We start from the raw sequence: 25269 nt of genomic DNA, 5'->3' as shown, positions 1-25269 counted from the left end.
CGACCGAGGAGTGAAGGGGCAGAAGCAGTGGTGGTATCAGTCACTATTATCATCATTTATTGAGCACTTACTAAATTCCAGGCATGAATTAAGAATTTTAGATTTTTGCCCTCCCAATTCATTTTCATAGCAACTCTAGAGATGTATCATTCCCTTTTAGAGATAAGGAAATAGATGTTTAGAGATTTTAAATAAATGTTTAAAGGTCCTTTAATGGTCTTGCCAGGACTGGTGCTCAGATCTGTTTGTGTCTGAACAAATTGCTCTGATACCCTAGGATTGTGGTTCTCAACCTTTGGGGGCATAAGAGAACTTTTGTGGAACTTTTAAAAAAATAAATGTTTTATTTGGAATAATTTTAGATTTTCAGAAAAGATGCAAAGACAGAGTGTTCAAGTCCAATTATGTTGAGTGTTCAAATATAAATATGGAAAATTTGATTTAAAGAAATAAAGGATGAATTTAATCCAAGTTTGGGGCGGTGGTGGTGGTGAAGGATGGCTGCACAGATATCAGTGCTAAGTCCTAAGGGACATGTAGTGTCCCAGCAGCCAAGTAGGAGGCAGCAAGGTGCTCAGGCGTCAGGGACCTCATAAACAAAGGCACAGCTGCCTGAAAGTGCATGAGGATATTTGGGCAAGGATAAGCTGCAAGGGGGGTCTGAAGGATGCATTTATGGTAGAAAAGTAGATTAGAGTCAGGAAGAGAATCCTAAAATATCTTTTTGGTAATGTGATCAGGTATGTTCATTGGACTGAACAGTTTAGACTATGGAGAGGATGGATTAGAGCAGCGGTTCTCAACCTGTGGCTCGCGACCCCTTTGGGGGTCGAACGACCCTTTCACAGGGGTCGCCTAAGACCATCGGAGAACACATATTTAATTACATATTGTTTTGTGATTAATCACTATGCTTTAATTATGTTCAATTTGTAACAATGAAATTGGGGGTCACCACAACATGAGGAACTGCATTAAAGGGTCGCTGCATTAGGAAAGTTGAGAACCACTGGATGAGAGGTTTACTGGACTGTGGTTCTCCAAACTCCACAGGTCTAATATGGAATCAATTCCCCATTGTTCTCCAGCATTTCTCATCTTGGTAGTTAAGGCTTACCTGTCATATTCAATCACTCTTCAGTCCTATTGATTTTACCCCCTTCTCTCCAGTCCCACTGTCATTGACATAATTAAAGTCTTCATCTCTTTTCTGAGTATTGCATTAGCCTCCCACATATTCCCTTGATCATAATGTAGCTCTCGTTTAATTTACCCTCTCCACTGTTGGTAATGTTTCTAGCATACTGAGTTGATTTATGTCACTCCCGCACTAAAATCCTTCGGTAGCTGTCTTTACCCATAAAATAATAATGGAAACCCCTCGGCATTGCTTCTAGGACCTTTCATGGGTAGGTCCCTACACCCCACCTCTTGTTCACCCATGTTAGCACTTCATGTTTTAGCAGCATGGAGCCACTCATGGGTCCCCCAAACATCAAGTTGTCATAGGCCCCTGTGCTTTTGCATCTGCCATTTTCTCTGCTTCAGACACCATCCTTCCCAGCCCGATACATGTATCCACCTGCAAACTCTTGCTCATGCTTCAAGTCTCAGCCTAAAAGGCACCTCCTTGGTGAAGCCTTCTCTGATCCCTCCAGGCAGACCCACAGCCTATAGCAACCAGCCTGGAAAGGCAAACCACAGCCTGCAGCAGCCAGTCCATGACCGAATCACAGCCTCTATAGCAATCGGTCCTGTGTGGCTGGGATTTAATCAATACCTGACATCTTCCCTAAGCTTTGTCCTCACTTCCAACTGAGGACCAACAAGAGAACGTCAAATATGTGCCCCCAAGCCAGTGGTCGGCAAACTCATTAGTCAACAGAGACAAATATCAACAGTACTTCTTCAAAATAGACTCGCCCAGGCCGAAAACCAACTTCTGCGCATGCGAAGTTTCAATTGCACTGTATGTGTGCCCGGATGTGGTATTTTGTAGAAGAGCCACACTCCAGGGGCCAAAAAGCCGACCACGGCCCTAAGCAATCACATGGGATGCTCTGCTTCTAGTTAGCCTGCAGCCAGCTTCCCCATGCCAACAGCTGCCAATTGAAGCCTTCCTTCTGCCCACTATAAAGCTTTCCCACTCCCCTGCCTGCTTTTGAGTCTCTGTCAAGATGCAAGTGATGGTGGTTGACTCCCTTATTAGAGCCAAGTTCTGAATAAATAGCCTTTACTTGTTCTCATGTGGGTGGTCTTTATTTCCACCCTTGATTGTGAGCTGGTATGCTTTAGTAATGGAGTTAAGAACATGCCAACCTCATTATGCCATTTTGCTATGTTGATTATTTTGAGCTGAAGCACTTGAAAAATAGAAAAAGCAGAGGAGAGAGAGAGAGAGAGAGAGAGAGAGAGAGAGAGAGAGATCCTCTGAACTCCTATCTAAGGACCAGTCCTCCAAAAGGAACTCAATTGTCATAATCCCCTTTCCCCTGGGATTTCATCAACCAGAGAAGGCTGACTCAGGAGAGGAAGCCAGCAGTCAGCACCACACCAAGGCATACCTTCTCACAGCTGTTGTATCTCCCATCTATTCTTTGAAGGGTCCATTCGTTCATCTTTTCTAGAAATCATTTACTCTCCCCTGAATTGCCTACACCCCTTCCCCTATTAAGATGGCACATAAGCTCTCAAATCTCACCACTTCATGTTCGCAAAACTGCCTGGTATTGGCACAAGAACAGACATATAGACCAATGGAATAGAATAGAGAACACAGAAATTGACCCAAACCACTATGCTCAATTAATATTTGACAAAGGAGGCAAGAACATACAATGGAGTAAAGACAGTCTCTTCAATAAATGGTGCTGGGAAATTTGGTCAGACACATGCAAAAAAATGAAACTAGACCACCAACTTACACCATACACAAAAATAAACTCAAAATGGATAAAAGAATTAAACTTAAGACGGGAAACCATAAGAATATCAGAGGAATCCACAGGTAGCAAAATCTCAGATATATGCCAAAGGAATTTCTTCACTGACACAGCTCCTAGGGCAATGGACACTAAAGGGAAAATAAATAAATGGGACTATATCAAAATAAAAAGCTTCTGCACAGCAAAAGAAACCATCAACAAAACAACAAGAAAACCCACTGCATAGGAGAACATATTTGCCAATATCTCCGATAAAGGTTTAATCTCCAACATTTATAGGGAACTCATACAACTTAACAAAAGGAAGATAAACAACCCAATCAAAAAATGGGCAAAAAATAGACACTTTACGCAAGAGGACATACATAAGGCTGAAAGACATATGAAAACATGCTCAAAGTCACTAATTATCTGAGAGATGCAAATCAAAATGACAATGAGGTACCATCTCACACCTGTCAGACTGGCTATCATCAACAAATCAACAAATGATGGTGAGGATCGGAGAAAAAGGAACCCTCATTCACTGCTGGTGGGAATGCAGACTGGTGCAGCCACTGTGGAGAACAGTATGGAGTTTCCTCAAAAAACCAAAAATGGAACTTCCATTTGACCCAGTAATCCCACTTCTAGGAATATATCCCAAGAAACCAGAAACACCAATCAGAAAGAATATATGCACCCCTATGTTCATAGCAGCACAATTTATAATAGCTAAAATTTGGGATCAGCCTAAGTGCCCATCAGCAGATGAGGGGATTAAAAAACTTTGGCACATCTACACAATGGAATACTATGCAGCTGTAAAAAGGAAGGAACTCCTACCATTCGCAACAGCATGGATGGAGCTGGAGAGCATTATGCTAAGTGAAATAAGCCAGTCAGAGAAAGATAGATATCACATGCTCTCACTCATTTGTGGATTATAATGAACAACATAAACTGATGAACAAAAACAGATGTAGAGACAGAGAAGCATTGATCAGCTGCTCAAAACTCAGAGGGAAGGCAGGGGAGGGTGGGGGTGAGGGGGAAAGATCAACCAAAGGACTTGTATGCATGCATATAAGCATAAGTGATGGATGTGGACAACAGGGGATGAGGGTGAGGGCAGGATTGGGGGGATGAGGGATATTGGGGGGATAAGGACACATTTGTAATATCTTAATAAAGGGGGGGGTGGGAATCTCACCACTTCAGAGAGTATTCAATTTTGTTTGTGGTGCCCTTGTTCACAGAGTATTAAAAATGAATAAATGTGTATACCTTCCTCCTGATCTGCCTATTGTCAGTGTACTTCATGGACCTAGACTAGGAGACAGTCTTTCTTCCCCTACAGCATCCCCTGGAGCCTTGCGAACCCCTTCTATGAAATTCAGATGACTCCTACCTTGAGGAGTTACTATAAGAATTAGAGACACTCCAACACAGGTGAATCACAAATGCCTTATGCTAAGGAAAAGAAGCCAGATTCAAAAGGTCACATCACACATGACATTCTGAAAAGGGCAAAATGAAAGAGACAGAAAACAGGCCAGTGAATGCCAGCGGTGAGGGGTGGGAGGAGGGTGGACAAGGGGCACAAGAGAAGTTGGGGAGATGACAGAACTGTTACACATCTTGATTATAGTGATGGCTGCATGTCTGTCAGTGTCAAAATTCACAGAACTGTACATAAAAATGATGAATTTCACTGTGTGAAAAATAGACCTCAGTAAACTTGCTTTGCAAAGTCATGGCAGAACTAAAAGGCACGGACACAACAATTCTCTCATGCCAGCCCGTGGAGACAGCCACTTGGGCTTAGATTGCACCTCTGAGCTTGCTGAACTTAGTACAAGCCTGTTTTCCCCCATACTTCCCTACATCCTCTAAGGCTGCCCGCCTACACCTCCATGTCTTGGGGGATTTGTCACTCTGTGGAACACAGACTCGGCCCAGGGAAGGCAGGGTCATGTGTGATCTGGAGTAGTACTAGGGCCACTCAGAACCAGCACGACCCTCCTCACCCTCCTCACCTTGAAACAGAGACAGCTCCGTGCCCTGTTGTTCAGGATCCCATCAGCTAACACTTCATTTATTATCAGCATCTATGGAAGTTTATGTTTCTTACTCCAAGCCACCAACTATGATGTTGACACAACCAAAGAGCACCGGTTACAAATCAGACGTGTATGTTATGTGTAACCTGCTAACAAAGTGATGAATTTCCCCTCACTTACACCAGGGAGATAGAGAGCTGGATTTGTGAGTGTTTCATCAAACCGGAAAGTGAGAAAGAAACAGAATATGGCAATGGAGCCTGTTAATCTCAGCCCAGCCACAAGCCTCCATTTCTATGGAAACCGAGAAAGGCAGTTTGGATAAAAGGAAATGAAATCAGAGAAAAGAAGAGATTGAATGTGTTCTAAATAAGGCTGATTTCCAAGGCTGGACAGTTGACAGGCAGCTTCACAGCTCGAGAGGCGCCAGGAGTTCCTGGCACTGGCCAAGGCTTTTCACAGCCTGGGGGCCAGGGGGCAGCCTGGGTCTCCAACCTCTTTAGGCCTCAGGGCTGCTAAGGAAATCCGTGTGTGTGTGTGTGTGTGTGTGTGTGTGTGTGTGTGTGTGTGTGTGTGTTGGGGGGAGGGTGCTGGTCAAAAGCACAGGCTGGAGAAAAGAACAAAGAAAGTAGCTCCTGCACTCCATATTTGGGATGGTACCCCTCCTCAGAATCTATTACATTCAAATTATTAATGCCTGATGGAATGTTCCTGATGCTCAACCAGCTTCATATCCCTCTTATCTGTAGACTCTCCCACCAGGAGAAATACTCTTTGGAATAAGTACAGAGTGTCAGAGAGTCCAGGTAAGCAACAGAAACAGTCTATGCATTCACTTCTGACAATGGACTGCTTCCCTGACCTCCCGCAACACGTAGATTCCTCATCCATAATTTATAAGCTGGAGAAAGCCCTGCATGTGCCTCCACTGCAGCACAGACCAGGCTACTGTAATAGGCTGCTTACCTGCTCTCTCCACCGTCAGGTTGCTCAGTAAGAGATGTATTAACAGAATCCAGGTCAGTACCCAGCCCTTCTAACAACTACTGTGAGAGGAGCAGCTAACCCTTATATAATAACAAGCACACATTGCCCTTAGAGTGTCTGCTATACTCTACATTCTTACATGTATTAGCTTTTAAAATTCTCACTATCAATATATTCATTTTATAGAAGAGGAAACCGAGGCACAGAGTGTTCAAGATGCTTGCCGAAGTAAATGGCAGAGCTGGGCTGTCTGCTCCAGATTCTATAATAATGATCTCAAGTAAAGGTCTGCTGAATGACTAGCTGGCCAAGGCCCTGTCCTTGACCTCTTCTCTCGCTTTTTCCCAAGGCCTTATCTATCTCCTCAGTTCCAGCTATTGCATTTCTGCAGGTGGTTCCCAGATCTGTATCTACAGCTCCAATCTCTCTCCTAAGAGCCGGTTTCCAATTGATCCGAAGATATCCCTGCCTTCCATATGTTTATGTCAACAGACAGATACATAACCAAGTAGCTGTAAATCATTTTCCCCACTGCTGCCCTACCACCCTATCCCCTCTCCTGCTCTTTTTACACACACACACGTGCGCGCGCGCATCCCAGAAGTTCATACCCTACTGCCTCCTCCTCTGCTTGGTATAACTGACCAGAGCAGTATGTCCTGCTTTCCTCTTTCCTTGTCTCTCCATCTCTCTAAAGGCCCCATAAAGTCCCTGAATTAAAAATGAAATCAGATCTGCAAAAAGAGTTCCACAAGGGAGACAGCTGAGCAAAGCCAGAGTTTTAATTTCCTCTGCCACATGGGATCTTGTCTTAATTCAAAATTATCAGTGTCTTGTATTTCTTTTAAAAATTGATGTCACGTTGACCTCAGGACCCAAAGGCTAAACTTGTAGACAATTTCAAATAAGATTCGAATTATTAATGTCTCACGTATATGTCCCTGGTGCCTGAACAGCCTCATGTCACTTTTCTCCTAGTCTCTCCCACCAGGAGAAAATACTCTCGGAATAAGTACAGAGAGTCCAGATAGTAGCAGAAACATCTTATGCATTCGTTTCTAACAATCGACTTCTTCCCTGACATGCCTTGACATGTATCTCCTGAAGTAGGCTCATCCATAATTTATGTCATCAGTCCGAGCTACAAAAACTCAGATTAACTTGCTGGGGACTCACCACTGTGCTTTTCTCAAAGAAAAAAGAAGGCTGCTATTCAATATGGTGAACATTTGTTGCAAGTCCACTGCAAGACATGAACAGTGTCAGGAGCGGACACATGTGCTTTCCCTGTGCTGATGGTGTGTTTAACCAAGGAGACAGACACACAGACAAGAGTAAAACAGAGAGAAAAACTATAGAAAAACTTATGAACAGTAAGGAACAAAGCAAAGAAACAATTTTGTTCCAGAGGTATGTGAAGGCAGGGAAGAATTAGGGCTTTGAAAGGTTAGGGTCTCTTAAACTGAGACCTCAAAAATAAGGTCCCGCCCTGACCAGTTTGGCTCAGTGGATAGAGCATCGGCCTGTGGACTGTAAGGTCCCAGGTTCAATTCTGGTCAAGGGCATGTACCTTGGTTGCGGGCACATCCCCAGTAGGAGGTGTGCAGGAGGCAGCTGATCTATGTTTCTCTCTCATCGATGTTTCTAACTCTCTCTCTCCCTTCCTCTCTGTAAAAAATCAATAAAATATATTTAAAAAAAAATAAGGTCCCAAGCCTGTGATCAGCTCAGTCCCCTGACCACTCCCCTGTATCATCAAATTTAAAATATTTACCAATTTGAGCAGAAATTATATCATACGGTTGTTTTAATTTTTATTTTTCTGATGATGAACTTGTAAGGGTCAACATCTTTTTTTGTTACTATTTGGGTTCCCTCTGTGAATTGCCCATATTTTTTTCTATTGAATTTGTAACGCATTTTTCTATTATTGATTTGAAACAGTTTATCAGTAAATATGTTGAAAAAATTCTAAGTTAGTCTTTAAATTTCCTCTTGTTTACAGCACTCTTTTCCATGGAGAAGTTTCAACTGTGATGTAGTCAGACATACGGATCCTCTCCTCTGTGGCAGATACCGTCCGTGTCCGACCAGAGACTCCATCCATACTCTGATGTGATAAAGATAGTCTTTTATATGATCTTTCAAAAGCTTTAAAGTTTTGATTTTCACCTTGAGGTCTTTTGTCCATCTAGGATTTATTTTGTATATGATATGAGATAGGGATTAATCTTCTCTTTAGTCTTATAGTGTTACTTATTCAATAAATGATCCGTTCTTTATGCCAAAGTTCCATCAAAGTGTGGGTCTATCTCTGGGTTATTTTTCTCCATCGATTTGTTTATTCCTGTACTGCAGCTCTTTTTAAAATAATGTTTCAAGTATAGCCATCAAGCTGACAAAAATATGAAAATACCAACTGTGGAAAATATATAGAACATTGAAAATTCTCATACAAAGCTGGTAGGGATATAAATTAAAGAATCACTCTGGAGAACAATCTAACATTTGCATGTATGAAATTGTTTCTTTTTATAGCTGAGGAATATTCCATGGTATAAATATACCACAGTTTGTTCATGGATTTACCTTTGGATGTTTATTCCCAGGTTTTTGCTTTTTGTTTTTGTTTTTGCTATTATGAATAAAGCTGCTCTGAGAATCTCTGTAGTACATTCTTTTTGTCTTAATTCAAAATTATCAGTGTCTTGTACTATTACATGCTTTTTGTACTACACAGATTCTCAGAGCAGCTCTAAATAATTTTTTATTTCTGTGGGTAATTAACAGTAAATTCACTAAATTCATGGTGAGTGTATGTTTAACTTTATAAGAAACTTCCAAACTTTTTCCAAAATGATTAAACTATTTTAAATCTCAAGTAGTAATTATCAAACTTCCAGTTCCTCTACATCCTTGACAATATTGAGTATTGTGACTCTTTTTAATTTTAGCCAGTCTTGTGTAAAGTGATAACTCATGGTGGTTGTAATTTGTGTTTCTGATGATTGCTATTAGGCACATTTCCATGTGTTTTTATGGGACATTCATGTACTTTTTTTGGTGCAGTCTATTCAAATATTTTGCCAGTATCTTACTAAGTTGTTTATCTTCTTAATATTGAGTTGTAAGAATTATTTATACATTCAGAATTCAAGTCCATCGTCAGATATATGTATAGGGTGTCCCAAAATTCACGCAAGATTTGCAATTGAATTGAATTTTGGGAATCCCTATATTATGAATATATTTTATTTTCTTAATGGTATCTTTCAAGAAGCAGAAATTTTTATTTTGACAAAGTTCAATTTATCAGCTTTTCCCCTTATGAGCTGCCTATCAAGAAATTTTACTTACCACAAGGTTGTATATATTTTCTCCTCTATTTTCTTCTGAAAGTTTTATAACATGAGCTTTTACATTTAGATCTCTAATTCATTTCCAGGTAATTTTTGTGTATGTTGTGAGATAAGTTTCAGAACTCATTTTTTCCCAACTATTTCAGCACCATTTATAGAAAACACTAGCCTTCCTCCATGAATTACCTTGGCAACTTTGTAGAAAGTAATTGACCATATATGTGAGGGTCCATTTTGGACTCTATTCTGTTCTATTGATCTATATTTGTGACCTTGTACCACAACTACACTGTCTTGATTACTGTCGCTTTAGAGCAAGATTTGAAGTCAGTGTATGTCCTCTCTTCCAACTTTTTTATTAATTGTTTTTGCTATTCTAGGTCCTTTGCATTTTCAAATACATTTTTGAATCAGCTTACCAAATTCTAAAAAAAGTCCTGGTGGGTTTCTCTTAGCATTGCATTGACTCTATAGAGACCTATAAATCAATCTCTGAACATGATATATCTCTCCATTTGTTTAACTCTTTAATTTCTCTCAGCAGTCATCAGAATGAAATGTGTTTTCAAAACTGAGCAGAGTGAGTGGGGGGAAAAGAAATTCAGATACATCATGAAAGTTCCACTAAGGATAAGTACTCCTAAAAGCTGCCATAAAGAAACATATAGGCCTCTCTGACGTTGCTCAGTGGTTGGAGTGTCGGCCTGGGAACTGAAGGGCCGAGAGTTCAATTTTGGTCAACGACATGTACCTGGGTTGCAGGTTCCCTGCCCTGGTCCGGGTGCATTGGGGGGGGGGGGGGGGGGCAACCAACTGATGTTTCTTTCTCTCTTCTTCCCCCTTCCCAAGAAAGAAAGAAAAGGAAGGAAGGAAGGAAGGAAGGAAGGAAGGAAGGAGGAGGAAGGAGGAGGGAGGGAGGGAGGGAGGGAGGGAGGGAGGGAGGGAGGGAGGGAGGGAGGGAGGAAGGAAGGAAGGAAGGAAAGAAGGAAGAAAGGAAAGAAGGGAGGGAGGGAAGAAGGAAGGAAGGAAGACCTGTGATAATATACCCAGTGGCAGGACTCTCCCAAAGGATGGTTGGAGAGAGGCAGCAGATACAAGCAGAGCATTTGGGTCCTTCTCTGTAGATAGAAGGTACAACTTATGGCCACACAGAGCACAGGCCAGTAGCCAATCCAGTCAGAGTGCAAATTCTCTGCCTTCACATCCACCTGAAGGTGCAAAGCTGCTGCTGCATCACCCAGCTCAAGAGATCATTCCATTCAACAAGCTCTACTCAGTGTGGTTTTCGTACTGAACCCTCTTCCCCACTCTGGCTGCTTTCCTGCCAGCCCACCAGGAGCAAGTAAGTGATTATGACCCCAGCATGTCCCAGAATGTTTACTGTGCGAGAGGGTGAATCCAAGGTCAGTCTTCCAAACTCAATCTCCCCGAAGTACCTGCCCTCCAGCAGATCCATTTCTGCTCTAATCAGTCACCACGGGGACTAAATTCACTTCAGAACGGCAAGGAGTTGAAGCTTTATCTCTGACAGGGGAGGGGGTAAGACTTGGGAAATTACTTGGAAATTGGGAGGTGAAGCTAAAAAATAATTTCAGAAAAAAAAATGGGTTGGGGTGGAGGCAGTCTATGAAAAATAGAATTATTCCAAAGACACAATGAAAAAAACATATTAGGTGACAGTCATACATTGAGTTAATAAAATAATTGTCCCAAATTAGAATTTGAAGTCAAAGGACTCCAAGATGACTATCTCGAAGAATGGATTTCCAGCAACAGGTAGTATTTACAAGCTGGAAGTATCTAATAATTTAATAAGGAGGTCATTTGTTTCCCTCAACGTGAAAAAAATGGAATTAGAAATTCAAGGAAAAACAAAGAAACAAATATGAGAAAATCCTAGTGCAAAGATGGAGCAAACTAAAATGACATGACTTAGAGCAACGGTGGAACGTCAGAGGAGACTTTATTTTCTCCGTGTGCTTGAACATCTCCTTTAACGTGGAGTATTTGGTTCAGAAGTAAATAAAAAATACAAAACTGTCATATTGGTGGTGACATTTATTTTTGGAGTCAATCTGTAGCCAAAACATGAGAGACATAATTATAGGTACAGAACAGAATTCAAATGGTATGCAACCTTGTAAAAAGGATACACTAATTGACAAAAGAGGTGGACAACACGGCATCAGCTCTCATGTGCCCACTTACCCAGCGATGATGGTGTCGAGTTGACTGAACCACGAGTACCGATTCGAGAATATTGTTCAGTTCATTCTACAGTTGCTTGTGAGATGACCTCCACATGCCAGGCACAGCTTTGGGTCCAGATACAATGCTGAGCACGTCTGCAGTGGTGACTGGCAAGTTTCCCACCCTCTTGGAGGTCACACGATAATGTGGAAGAGAGTACAAATGGACAGAATTCACCATTGTTGACAACAGCGGGAAATAGTGGATGACTCATCGGCAATTTCAGTAATAACCAAAACAAGAAGTAAAATGAAAAATAGTTAAAAGTGCTTGCTTTTAGGCAGACTTGCCATTGAGGCAACAGAGTTAATGGATTAGTTTTTCATTTACCTCAATTTGTACTACTTTGAACTTCTCCAAGTAAAAGGTTTATTTTAATAATTTAAAAAATAAGCCCAGTATTGCTGTTCCTAAGTATCAGGATCAGGGTGGTTTATACTAAATCTAAATGCTGAATGGAAGACCTGACCTCAGGGCTTTAGGATCCAAATTTCAGTGCAAAGTATGTGCAATGGTGCAGCTGGAACCATTCGCCTCAATATATCTATTTCTCTTTATTTTGTATTTTTCCATCATCATTATCCCCTCCCTGCTCTCTTCCATCTCCACCACTATTAGGATAAGAAAAAGGCCTTTTTTTCCTTGCCAAAACCCTCCATAAGCTTTGAGAAGCACCTGGTAATTAAATCCCAAGACTGATAGCTCCTCTGATTCAAACAGCACCTCTGTTCAAACTGCAGGACAAGATAAGCTACTTTCTTTTCTTTTTTAAAAATATATTTTATTGATTTTTTACAGAGAGGAAAGGAGAGGGATAGAGAGTTAGAAACATTGATGAGAGAGAAACATCAATCAGCTGCCTCCTGCACACCCCCTACTGGGGATCTGCCCGCAACCAAGGTACATGCCCTTGACCGGAATCGAACCTGGGACCCTTCAGTCCGCAGGCCGATGCTCTATCCACTGAGCAAAACCGGTTAGGGCAAGATAAGCTACTTTCAAGGCCACATTCTTACATACTCCTCCTCTCTACTGTTTTCACAACTCAGGGATATTTCCCACCGAGGAGTCACTAGTTAATAGAAAGTTCCCTTCCCCTCCTCCCTCTCAAACATGCCTCTTCTGAACTCTTCATAACTTTTGCTCTAAGCATGTTGTTACAGGCTTGGGAAAAATGCTGTTAAGACACCTCCCTAGGACATCTGCCCAGACTGTCTCCTGAAGAACAAATTACAATCCCCCTGATGTCCACTCAATTTTGGCTGGCCCAGGGCTGCCCCCCCCCCCCCCCCCGCCTCCTAATGCTTAGCAACAGCCAGGGCTTAAAAGGGAAAGCTGCCCTTTGTTCTCTTGTCCTTGTATTGAGTAGCAACACAATGGCCCTTTGGAGAAAGTAAAATAAACTTTTTTGCATCTCTTCTTTTAGTTGTGAATTCTTTCACAGCCCAAGTCACAGGCCAAAATTCTAGCAACCACCATGCAATCACCACACCATTATTTATATCCATGAGTTCTCTCTTTTCTTCTTTTTTGCTCAATTCCTTTACCCCTCTCCCCCGCAAATCTTCCTGCCCCACCAGAGCTGTCTGGCTGCTCTCTATGAGCCTATCTCTATTTTGCTTGATAGTTCAGTTTGTTCATTAAATTCCACATATCAGTGAAATCAAATGGTACTTGTCTTTCTCTGACTGGCTTATTTCATGTAACCCTTTGTTCACTGCAATGTTATTTACAATAGCCAAGATTTGGAAGCAGCCCAAGTGCCCATCAGTAGATGAGTGAATAAAAAAGCTTTGGTATATTTACATAATGGAATATTACTCTGCCGTAAAAAGGAAGAAAATTTTACCCTTTGCAACAGCATGGATGGACCTGAGGAACATTATGTTAAGTGAAATAAGCCAGTCACTTCAATATATCTAAATAGATTTTCTCCTTAATTATACATCAGGGTATTTTAATAGTGGTATGATATGAAACGAGCTTCTATAAATATACTATTCTGCTTCATTTATTGCTATAAATTAGCTGACTTTTTAAAAACAACGTATGTATATATTTCTAAAACACTATGAAAAACTGTTTAAGAAAATATATTTGTCTATACATGAAAAACAAAATTGTAAGTAATTTAACCCCTCTTTAGCCCAAACCTAACAGCCTGTTGAAATCATTGGTGTGCAACAATGATCCTTGTGGAGGTGTATCCAGAGTTCCATTTTGCCTGATCCCTTCCAATCCCTTGCCTCTTCCTCTCACGAACTACCTACTGCCAGGCCCTCCACACTTCCAGAACTCTGTGGGAGCAGGAGCATCACGGAGGGGGTGGAGGGAGAACTAGGGGCACTGAGATGGGGCAGCTCTGGGTGGTGAAGGGACTCTTTGAGGTGAGCAGGGAGGAGCAGGGCAGAGAGGCACCGAGCTGCTCCAGAGGCAGGGAGAAGGTGTGGGGGCTGTGGAGAGCTGGCGAGGAGTTCAGGGCAGGGAACACAGCGGCTCCAAAGGGAAGGGCAGGAGGGACAGGAAGGCAGAAAAGATTAGAAAAAAGAGAGAACAACACAGCCAAAGCCTTGTGGTGAGAGAGTTCAACTGCTGTCATAGTAGCAGGCATTGCTCGGGAAAGGGTGGGCATTAGGGAGCCTGCCAATGGGGGACATGTCATCTACCTTGAGGGGCTTCAGCCAGCGATCCAGGAACCAAGCCCACCCAGGGCCTCAGTGACATGGAATGGAGATTCTGTTTAGCACTCAGAACCATGAAGAATCTGATCACCAGGCCTGGCCGGTGTGGCTCCGTGGCTGAGCATCCACCTATGAACCAGGAAATCACGGTTGGATTCCTGGCCTGGGCTATGGGCTTACTCTCCAGTGGGGCTGTGCAGGAGGCTGCTGATCAATGATTCTCTCATCATTGATGTTTCTATCTCTCTCTCCCTCTCCCTTCCTCCATGAAATCAACAAGAATATATTTTTTAAAATTAAAAAGAATCTGATCACTGAAGCAAAGAGCACTGGAGGACCACATCCGACTTCAGCTGGGCGCCACTGTTCATCTGTTCTGCTGCCTGTTTCCTGGCAGCCTCTGCTCTCATCCTTAGAGCTGATACACTCAATCGATCCCTTCTGCCTCCACCCCTAGACTGTCCCTAGACACAGCCCTTGTCCCAGCTCCGGGTACTGAAGAAACGTGGAGGGAAAATGTGTTGTGCCTGGGCTCCTGAATCAGAGCCATAACGATTCCTCCAAAAGAAGGTGCCTCTATTGGCCCAGGTTTTCCGAACTCCCCTTCCTGGTGGTGACAACTGCCAAGCACTATTAATTCTAGGACTGCCATCAGTCTTCTCCCCTGCGGTGCTCAACATAAGGAACCATGGACCATTAACTGCCTTCTCTGCAGAGCAAGAAGAAATATGGCTGTTCCTCCGACCCTCAGCTTTGGGAGAGTCAGTATAATGGCCATGGGCTTTGGAAACAGATTGACTTAGGCTGAAATTCCAACCTCACAATTTAAAAAAAAACACCAGGTTTAATTGATTTCAGAGAGGAAGGGAGAAGGAGAGGAAGAGATAGAAACATCAACGATGAGAGAGAATCATGGACCGGCTGCCTTGTGCAGACCCCCTTCTGGGGATCGAGCCCACATCTGGGGCATGTGCCCTGATGGGGAATCAAACCACAACTTCCTGATTTATAGGTCAATGCTCAACCACTGAGCCACACCATCTGTTGGGGTCCAACCCCAGCAGGTCCAGAGGTTCCCAAAGGTGTGGACAGAGTTAGCGAAGTAGAAATGGCATGGAGACAGCGTTCAGTTGATCAGCAGCCTAGCCAGGTTCTGTAGCCAGGTTCTGTCTTTATTTGCTGGAAGCTGGTCCATCTTTGCTGCTTGACACAGTCGCTGCAGGGAAGAAAGATCTGCACAGCATATGTTTCAAAGGACCTGGCGTATATGACATACTGTTCTTAATATGTTTGCTCCCCTTCTTAGCGCTAGGTGTTTTAACCAAGGTCACCTCTCTGAGAAAGGTTGTTTCCCCAGGTGGGGATTTTTCCCTGGAGTTAGGGATTAACAGGACTAAGGAAGGGAATGATCAGTAAAACCCCTTAACTAAGTGCCAGGCGGGTAGTTAATCACTTTAACTACGAACAATCACCCTTATGCTACATAATCTTTATTTAGGATAATCTCCTTCAGTTACTTCCTTGTAGCTTAACAGAACAATAGAGTAGGGACCTTGGAATGGAGATAACAAACGCCCTAACCTTGGGAATAGAATGGATAGGATTAAAATCAAATGGTATAAACACAGATGTTACAGGAGAAAAAAGACAGAACCTGGCTACAGAACCTGGCTGGAGAACCTGGCTAGAACCTGGCTAGGCTGCTGATCAACTGAACGCGCTGTCTCCGTGTCACTTCTTGTTCACCGAGTCTGTCCACACCTTTGTGAACCCCCGGAACGGCTAGGCTTGGACCCCAACAACCACCTGGGCAAACCTCACAATTTCCTAGCTGTGCAGTCTGGAAAAGTTTCTTAATCCCTCTGAGCCTTGATTTTAAAAAATAGACAGCTTGAGAATATTAACTACCTCACTGGGTTGTAGTGAGAATTTTTTTTTTTAAACTTCATTATTGAAAATATTACATATGTCCCCTTTTTTTCTCCCATCGACCCCTTATAGCTCACCCTTGCCCCCTCCCCAGGCCTTCACCACCCTATTGTCTGTGTCCATGGATTATACATATATGCATACAAGTTCTTTGGTTGATCTCTTCCTACCCACTCACAAAATAATGCCCCTAAGCTGCCTAATTCAGAGTCTGGCACATTGTACAGACACTTGGTTATCTTTGTTCTCTAGTGCCTACCAGTGGTTCTCAACCTTCTGGCCCTTTAAATACAGTTCCTCCCTCATGTTGTGACCCAACCATAAAATTATTTTCGTTGCTACTTCATAACTGTAATGTTGCTACTGTTTTGAATCGTAATGTAAATATCTGATATGCAGGATGGTCTTAGGCGACCCCTGTGAAAGGGTTGTTCGACCGCCAAAGGGGTCGTGACCCATAGGTTGAGAACCACTGGCTTAGACATAGCAAGGGTTGCATGAAAGGCTCCTTGCCCTCTGAAGGGGAACAGAATCTGGCACCAGGAAATATGCCACTTTGGCATATTATTCTGAATGAAAATTGCCTGAGAAACAGCCAGTGCAAGGAGAACACTCTGATTCTCCTTAATCCCCTGGAAAGCAGGGAATAAATCTGCCATGTGAAAGGTGCCCTTCCTGTACCAGGAGGAAGAGAGACATTCTTATCACCAGAGATAGGGGATCAAACCTTGTTGCCTCCTTCTAACTCACTACCGAAAGCCCAAATGTCTTTGTCTCGTGAATTCTCCACAAATGTATTGTTTCTTTGCCTGCTCTGGTCACTTGAGTCTCATATTTATTTGTTTTCATTTTTGTGGGTTGTTTTTTCATTGTTGTTGTTGTTAATCCTCATCTGAGGGTATTTTTTCCATTGATTTTTAGAGAGAGTGGAAGGGAGGGAGGCAGGGTGAGGGGAATAGAGAGACAGAGAAATATGAATGTGAGAGAGACACATTATTTGGTTGCCTCCCCCACACACCCCAACCAGACCTGGGGATCCAACCTGCAACCCAGGTACGTGCCCTTGACCAAGAATTAAACCCGTGACCCTTCCATGTGTGGGCCAATGCTCTAACCACTGAGCACACTGGCCAGGACTTGAGTCTCACATTTTTTAAGGGGCTCCTGTACATGCGAAATTAAATTCCTCTTTCTCCTATTAATGTGTCTTGTGTCAATTTAATTATTAAACCAGCCAAAGAAAGGAAGAAGGGAAATTTTTTTTCTCCCCTACTCCTCATCTCCCAGTGGAAAATGCTGGGCCTGCAGTGTCTGGTGCCTCCACAGCCCTCAGGCAGGCCCGCAGCCTCTCCTCACGCTGGGGTATGGTTTTCAGGCAGACTCTCCCTTTTTCTGTTTACATGACATGCATGCTGTGAGTGAGTGGCAGTCTCTGGCTCCAGTCCTACCTGCCTTGAGTTGCCATGCTCCCCAACTCCGCAGGGGATGCGGGATGTCCAAGGCCCACGAAGTCAGCAATGAAGCTGGGTCTCAATCCAGTCCCTGGACTAGTTCCCCCACCTTGCTTCATGCCCTGACACCAACCCGGCTGAGCTTGTACATCAAAACCTCAATGCCAGCTGTTCCCTCTGACTTCACCCTGCATGGGTCCCACCTGTCTCTTTTAGCTGCTAGAACAACTCCCAGACGTGATAGCAAATAAGTCTGCAGAGCCATTTCAGCCTCTTACCGGAACTCAGTGTTCCAGATGCAGAAAGGCCAGGCCCCAGCAGAGCCAAGGCCCTGGGAGGCCTGCTGTTTCCTCTTCTCTTCTCTGCTCTTGTGTTCCTCTACTCCTTAGGGTTCTCACTGAAAAACATACTTTATATTAACAACACTGACCATGTAAACGTAGTCTAGTGGTTGGGAAGACGGATTTTAAGTCTGAATAGAACTAGATTTGAATGTTGCACCACAATTTACCAGCCGGGTGACCTTGAGTTAGTTACTTTATCTTCTCACCCCAAAAATGAAAATGACAGGATGCTACAGCACATGCTTTGCATCATTTGTTTACAAGTAAAAAAGCCTGACTCACGTTGGGTAAACCAAAAAAGATATATAGCTTTTCTCACTGAATAAGAGCTCTGGAAGTGGTGACTAAATGCATCGGTCAATACGTCAATCATCCCTCCCTGACTCTTGGGGCCTTTCCCTCATCTTATTGCCTCATGCTTATAAAATGACTGCCGTCACTCCAGATATCACCTTTCTATTCAAGGCAGCCACATCTCTCCTTTTAAACAGGAAAATAGAAGGCTTCTCAGTAGTCCTTGGACTGGATTTCCTAAATCCTGTTAGCCAGAACTGGAGCATATGGCAACTCTGACCGCAAGGAGCTGGCAAATGGGAGAACAGGGTTGTCCGTATTTGGTTAGACCAACCAGAATTCATACGTTGCAGCTCAGAAAAAAAAAAAGGCAGAATTTACGTCGCTATCAAGTGTGATACTATGACTTAGTATAAGAAATACATATTTGGTCCTCATCTTGTTGCTGGCACAGAGCTCCAAACCCTTAGAAATTTCCTAAGTGTTGAGAGTGATAAGGGTTCTTTTGTTATGTTTATGAGGAAACTTTTGGAAAGCACCTAAACTGGGGGGGCTTGTTGCCAAAGGAGCCAAGCAGCCGTGGGCAAACTGTGGCCGCGGGCCGGATCCGGCCTGTTCAGCTGTTCTATCCGGCCCGCGGAGCCGAAAGAGCGGAGGGTTCTCTTGCTCTCCCCTCCGCTCCTTCACCAGCAGCAGTGTTAACATGGCAACGTCGGGAAACACGGCCGCAGCTCTTTCTTCTGAGTCCAGTTTAAGAACCCATTGTGGCCCTCAAGTCAAAAAGTTTGCCCACCCCTGGATTAGAGGATCGGAACTTTTAGTGACCTCCTTCCCAGCCCCAGCCTGGACAGGGCTTGGAGAGTTTCCAGGCTGGTGAATGTGCGGAGATCTGAGGTGAGCGGTGCTCCTGGAGAGGGCCTGGAAGCTCCTCACCCTGTCCCTTGCTCCACGCATCTGTCCCATCTGGAGATTTCTGAGTCATATCCTTTCCTAGTAACCCAGTAATCCATTAACTCAAATGTTTCTCTGAGTTCTGTGAGCTGCTCTGCAAATTAATCAAACCCAAGGAGGGGGTCATAGGCACCTTTCATTTACAGTCAGTCAGAAATACAGTGAACAGCCAGGGCGTCCACTGGGGTGAGGAGGCTGTGGGAACTTCCAGTCTGTAGCCAGTTGGTCAGAAGCACAGGTAACCTGGGCTCTGCGACTGGCATGTGAAGTGGGGGGAGGCGGTTTTACAGGACTGAACCTGTGGAATCTGATGTTATCTCTGGGTAGATAATATCAGAACTGAGTTCTATTGCAGTCCTTGTACTGGGCTCCCTAAGTCCTGTAGGAAGTCCAGTGGGACACCAGTGGGTTTCCCTGGGGAGTTAGTGGTGTGTGGGGAACCCGCCACCTGACACACACACACACAGGAATTAAGTCTTAGAACCATTTTACTAAGAGGTAGGTCTGGTTAAAGGGTAGGTAACCAATGGAGTTGGTTTGACACAGAGTTGTAGTAAGTTGTAAATTTAATAATATTTCTAAAGTGCTTAGCACAGTGCCAGACTTTTAATTAAAAAGTATAGCCATTACTACCAAGAAAACATAAATTGCCAAAGATGTTGGCCATGCCCTACATGCAACTAAATATAATATTTACAAACTTCTAAAATTGCGAGAACTCAGCTGTACTGATTTCTCAGTGTGTCCCCACCCCCACCAGCTCAGGACTTGCCCCCTGTCATTCTTTCATGCACAAATATTTATTAAGTACAGTGTTAGTGCCAGACACAAGGGCAGATATGAGGGACAAGCTTTTCCCCAGACTCGATGGGGTTCCCAGGCTTCAGACATTTCATTTCCATGCCTTTTGTGCCTATGTTCCCTCTGCTGGAACCTCAGGCCGGAGCTCCTACGGACCCACAGAACTGCTGCTTTTTTCCCCACAAAATCGGAACCCGGATGATGGCTTTAACTTGGTTAAGGGCAGCACAGTAAACTGTGGCCAAGCTCACAACCTCACTTTTAGATCTTAGATCACTTGGACGTAAATGTGAAGAAGCACACATCCAAAGAGCTAGTAGGGAACGCTTCGCAAAGCTCACACTTCTCAGGGTGCCACACCGACAGCTCCCCCAGATTCTGTCATCTCATCGTCACTGGCATCAAATGTTTGCTGCGGATGGGCATGTGCAAGCTGAATTCCCTGTGTTGAACCCCAAGAACACTTCAGATTTGTAGTACCTTCATTTTCAGCAGTGAGATCTTGAGTCCTCATCATCTTTAATTTATTAATGAAGGAGCTGGGATCTATAAAGGAAGCTATTCACAGTACCAGCCCTGTACACACATTCTCTCATTTAATCTTCATGAACCACTTGAAATACTGGTAGGTAGGTCAGAGGATTCTAGTTTACAGATGAGAAATCTGAGGCCCAGAAAGGTGAAAGGACCTAAGATCACACAGACTGTCGATGGCCAAGCCACAGCTGGAACCAGAGCCTCCAACGTCCAAAGCCAAGCACCGTCTCCTGGGCCCTGGGGCCCTCACTACGTGCAACCTTTGGGATAAGGTAACTGTGATGACTATTTTCATGCAGTCTGAGTAAAAGGTTTTTAGAGAAAGATGCTATCACACTATGATTGTGGATTTCAATTGCGTATATTTCCTGCCATTACATTTATAGAAATGACAAAATTGCCTCAGTGCCTTATAATTATATTTTCTACCCATTCTGTTCTCCCTGCCAACGGGCACCCCACCATCACCAGTGTGTGGTGCTTTTTGCCGCAAACAGGAAGCTATTGGGCGTGCGTTAAAACAAGCTTGACAAGAGAACTGCAAAGAATCACTGAAGTGGTGTTAGAATTAGTCCCAAGGCTGGCTGCCTCATCTCAGTTTTCCTTACCGGGAGAGACCCTGCAGGTACCAAGGACACATCAGGAAGCATATCATGGAGAGAGAGGTAAAGAAAAGGACGAAATAGCCCATGGGCTGAACCATGGCCTGGAGTTAAAGCACCGAGTCAGGTAAATACTAGGAAGAAGTAAAGCAAAAAAATCCTGAAATGAAGATGGGTGGACCCTTATTTCTCTTCACCTTGTTCATGAGGCAGAGATTACAAAACGGAGTGTGACTGACCTCCCTTGGAGCTTGGCAAGAGGAAGAAACCAATTCACTGAGTATTAAAAATTCCAGGGATTTAATAAGCATCAATTTATATAATCCTTAAACAAGTCTTCAAGGCTAGCATAACTAAATGTGAGAAAAACTGAGGCTCATGGAGGCCTAACAATTCGCCCAGTATTTCAAGTGGTGAAAGTGGGATTCAGATTAGGTGTATCTGACCCTAAGCCAGCTCTCCAATTGCTATAATATAGCATCCTTGGTAGAGGTGATGGTGATGGTTTGGATCTAACTGTAGGGCTTCACAATGACCACTCTTATATTTCGTTTTGTTGGATTCAATGCATCAAGGTCATGTTTGATGAGGCTTGTCAGTCACATGGGTAGCTCTACATCCTAGCTTTGCGCCATCTGCAAATTTTATAAATAACAATAAGTGCCATTGAATTGATGTGGTGGTAAAGCATTTGACTGTTGACATAGTGTATTGATATAAAGTTGTTGACAACTTCTCTTTCACCCCTTGTGCTGGGTTGCCTCTGCCTCCTGCGCGAAAGAAATAAAGAAAGGTATAGTGCCCTGGCTGGTGTTCTCAATGGTTAGAGCATTGGCCTGTGCATGGAAGGGTAGTGGGTTCGATTCCCAGTCAAGGGCGTGTATCTCAGTTGTAGGTTTGATTCTTGGCCCTTGGGTGCATGCGGGAGGCAACCTATCAATGTGTCTCTCCTCTCTCTCTCTCTCTCTCTCTCTCTCTCTCTCTCTCTCTCTTTTCTTTCCCCTCCATCCTCAGGTGAGGATTAAAACCAAAATTAAAGAGAAAAGGTATAGCCCTGACCGGTTTGGCTCAGTGGATAGAGCGTCAGCCTGCGGACTCAAGGGTCCCAGGTTCGATTCCAGTCAAGGGCATGTACCTTGGTTACAGGCACATCCCCAGTGGGGGGTGTGCAGGAGAAGGCTGATCAATGTTTCTAGCTCTCTATCCCTCTCCCTTCCTCTCTGTAAAAATCAATAAAATATTTTTTTAAAAGAGAGAAAAGGTATAGCAATAGATTGTCACAATTACTATAACCCACATTCACTGTGTTCTATGCACAGCTGAATTGTTACTACCTACTTGGTCCAACCAAATTGCAAGCATGGCCTCCTTCTACCTCCAGGAAAACTGAAAGGAAGCCCTGTACCAGGTCAACCCTGAAAGAGTTCTGAAATTAAACCTTGCATGATGTCTCAGCCCATTGTACTTGTGTCATTGTATTTACTAGTAATACCGTGTCCAAAAAAACAGGGCTTATCTTAGAGTCAGGACCGAACAGAAACACCCAGCAGGTAGTCTAACCCTCTAGAGCAGCGGTTCTCAACCTGGGGGTCGAACAATCCTTTCACAGGGATCGCCTAAGACTATAAGACTATCGGAAAACACATCTATAATTACATACTGTTTTGTGATTAATCACTATGCTTTAATTATGTTCAATTTGTAACAATGAAATTGGGGGTCACCACAACATGAGGAACTGTATTAAAGGGTCATGGCATTAGGAAGGTTGAGAACCACTGCTCTAGAGCCTCACAAGGAAATCTTCTCCATCATGAAAATTGAGTACAAGGGCTTCTTGCAAGAAAATTCAGTCCTGTTACTTGTGAATGCCCCAGTCTTTCTGGAAAGCAGTCACATGGCACCATCTTTGTTTCTTGCCAGGACCTGCTGATAACATCCACTTTCTCTAGGACAGACAGATGGGTGCCTGCTATTTCTTCCTGGGAAAAAGGAGGTGAAGGGGCCAAACGATGGGTCACAAAGTACTTTGGGCAGAATCACAAAGCCCAGAAAGCGCAGCCATAAGTGAGAATCCTCTTTTTGGTGTGTGTGGGAGGAAGTTGGGGGTGTACAGTGACCAACAATATTCTTAATTTGAGAGGGACTAGACTGATGTGTTTGGGTGAAGTACAGCAAACTGAGTGTCAAAGGCGGTGGAAAGGGACATAGCTGTTTGGTCCGTTCCATTACCAATGATTCACTTATTTGTTTATTCACTGCTCATCCATTCATTCATTCACTCAGTTCTCCATCAATTCATTTATTCACTCATTCTACAACCATGATTGTGTATCTACCACATCCCTAGACAGAGAGCAGGGAAAGCCCCACGGAAGAAATATAATCCCTCTGCTTCATGGTAAGAGCGACAGCAACCCATGAAGGGTTTACCTTCTAGGTGCCTCTTCTGCTTTCTCTCTTTTGCACACATCTTGGCAAAGGTTTGAATTCTTATAACTACAAATAAAAATTGTACATATTTAAGATGTACAACATGATGTTTTGACATGCATACATTATGAAATGATTACCACAGTCAAAGTAATTAACACATTATCACCTCTCATAGTTACGTGTGTGTGTGTGTGTGTGTGTGTGTGTGGTGTGTGTGTGAGGTGTGTGTGTGGTGTGTGTGTGTGTGTGGTGTGTGTGTGTGGTGTGTGTGTGTGTGTGTGTGGTGTGTGTGTGGTGTGTGTGTGTGGTGTGTGTAGGGGTGTGTGTGTGTGTGTGTGTGTGTGTGGTGTGTGGTGTGTGTGGTGTGTGTAGGGGTGTGTGTGGTGTGTGTGTGGGGGGGTGTGTATGTGTGTGGTGTGTGGTGTGTGTGTGTGTGTGGTGAGAACACGAGATTTACTCTCAGCACATTTCAAGTATGAAATACATTATTACTAATTAAGCAAATCCTCACTTAACACAGACAATAGGTTCTTGGAAACTGACTTTAAGCAAACTGACATATAATGAACCCAGTTTACCATACGCTAATTGACATAAACAAGAGTTAAGTTCCTACAGTATATTTCTGGTCACAAAAACATCGCCAAACTTCTAAGTAAAGACACCAAACACGGGAGCAACTAAGATGGCGGCATAGGTAAACACCGGGAAATTGTCGCCCCACAGAACAATTGAAAATTACCGCAAAGGACTGAGCAAACATCATCCAGAACAACAGGAAGGCTGGCTGAGTGTAAATTCTACAACTAGAAGGAAAGAAAAGCACGCTGAGAGCCAGAGGCGCTGCGGAGGTGAAGTGCAGAGGTACGGCGGCTCGCGCGCGCGAGGAAAGGGGGTAGCACCTGAGGACGCGGCTGTCTTTTTGAATCACAAGCTCCTGACTGCTCTGAACTCTGGTTCCGGGAAGTCTCTGGGGACCCAGGGCTCATACGGGGAGAGGCTGGTCTGTCCGGCAGCGAGCGAACTTGAGGGCGGCTTTCCCTCAGAGGTGCTTGCAGCCGTTACCGGGACACTGAGACACGCGACTCCGGGCGGAGAATCGGCCATAGCTCCCTGATCCGCCCTTTGATTCCCTGAGACCCCGCCCCACCCAGGCTGCGGCAGAGGCTTTTGCATGTGAATGTACCTAACTGCAGCCGAACCAGGCAGACCCGGAACTTCCAAGAGAAGGCCCAAGGCCCCGCAGCGGCTTGCATTGCTTCACAGCTGAGCCTCTTCGTGGCTCCTGCTGTGTGGCCTCAGGCAGAGGCTGAATTAGCACCTCCTTAGATCCAGGAGCCACTGTACCCAGTGGTCAGAGGGGGTCCATCCAGACTGCAACTCCTCAGATCCATAAGGGACACACTCAGGGAGCAGACTCAGTGAGCACCAAAGCCCCACTGAAGCAAGTCTTGCCCCAGAAGGGTGTCTTCAGCACAGAAGTTCTCCCATTTTAGACACAGCTGATTCTCACAGCCAATTGGCCTGGAGGTCAATTCCTCCCAGTGATTCTACAACAACCAAGGCACCAAGAGTGCACCAAGAGTGTCCACCCCAGGTAACTGGGGAGGCTGAGCTACTGGGCCCTACAGGACACCTGGCGCACAGGGCCACTCTATCA

At 44.0% G+C, this 25269-nt stretch overlaps 1 protein-coding gene and 1 long non-coding RNA gene across 4 annotated transcripts in view; one reads left to right on the top strand and one right to left on the bottom strand.

The window, feature by feature from the left end:
• Nucleotides 1–8252, top strand: part of PANX1 (pannexin 1) — a 102033-nt gene extending 93781 nt beyond the window's left edge. For all 3 annotated transcript variants that reach the window (XR_004970331.1, XR_004970333.1, XR_004970332.1), the window contains exon 6: nucleotides 7980–8252. The gene's annotated coding sequence lies outside the window, so the exon portion shown is untranslated. The remainder of the gene's footprint in view (nucleotides 1–7979) is intronic.
• LOC118664515 overlaps nucleotides 1–25269 on the bottom strand; it is an 88596-nt gene that overhangs the window by 54471 nt on the left and 8856 nt on the right. The window lies entirely within an intron of this gene.

This window comes from Myotis myotis, unplaced genomic scaffold (genome assembly GCF_014108235.1).
Source record: "Myotis myotis isolate mMyoMyo1 unplaced genomic scaffold, mMyoMyo1.p scaffold_m19_p_10, whole genome shotgun sequence".
Lineage (NCBI taxonomy): Eukaryota > Metazoa > Chordata > Mammalia > Chiroptera > Vespertilionidae > Myotis > Myotis myotis.
This window is presented reverse-complemented; position numbering and strand designations above follow the sequence as displayed.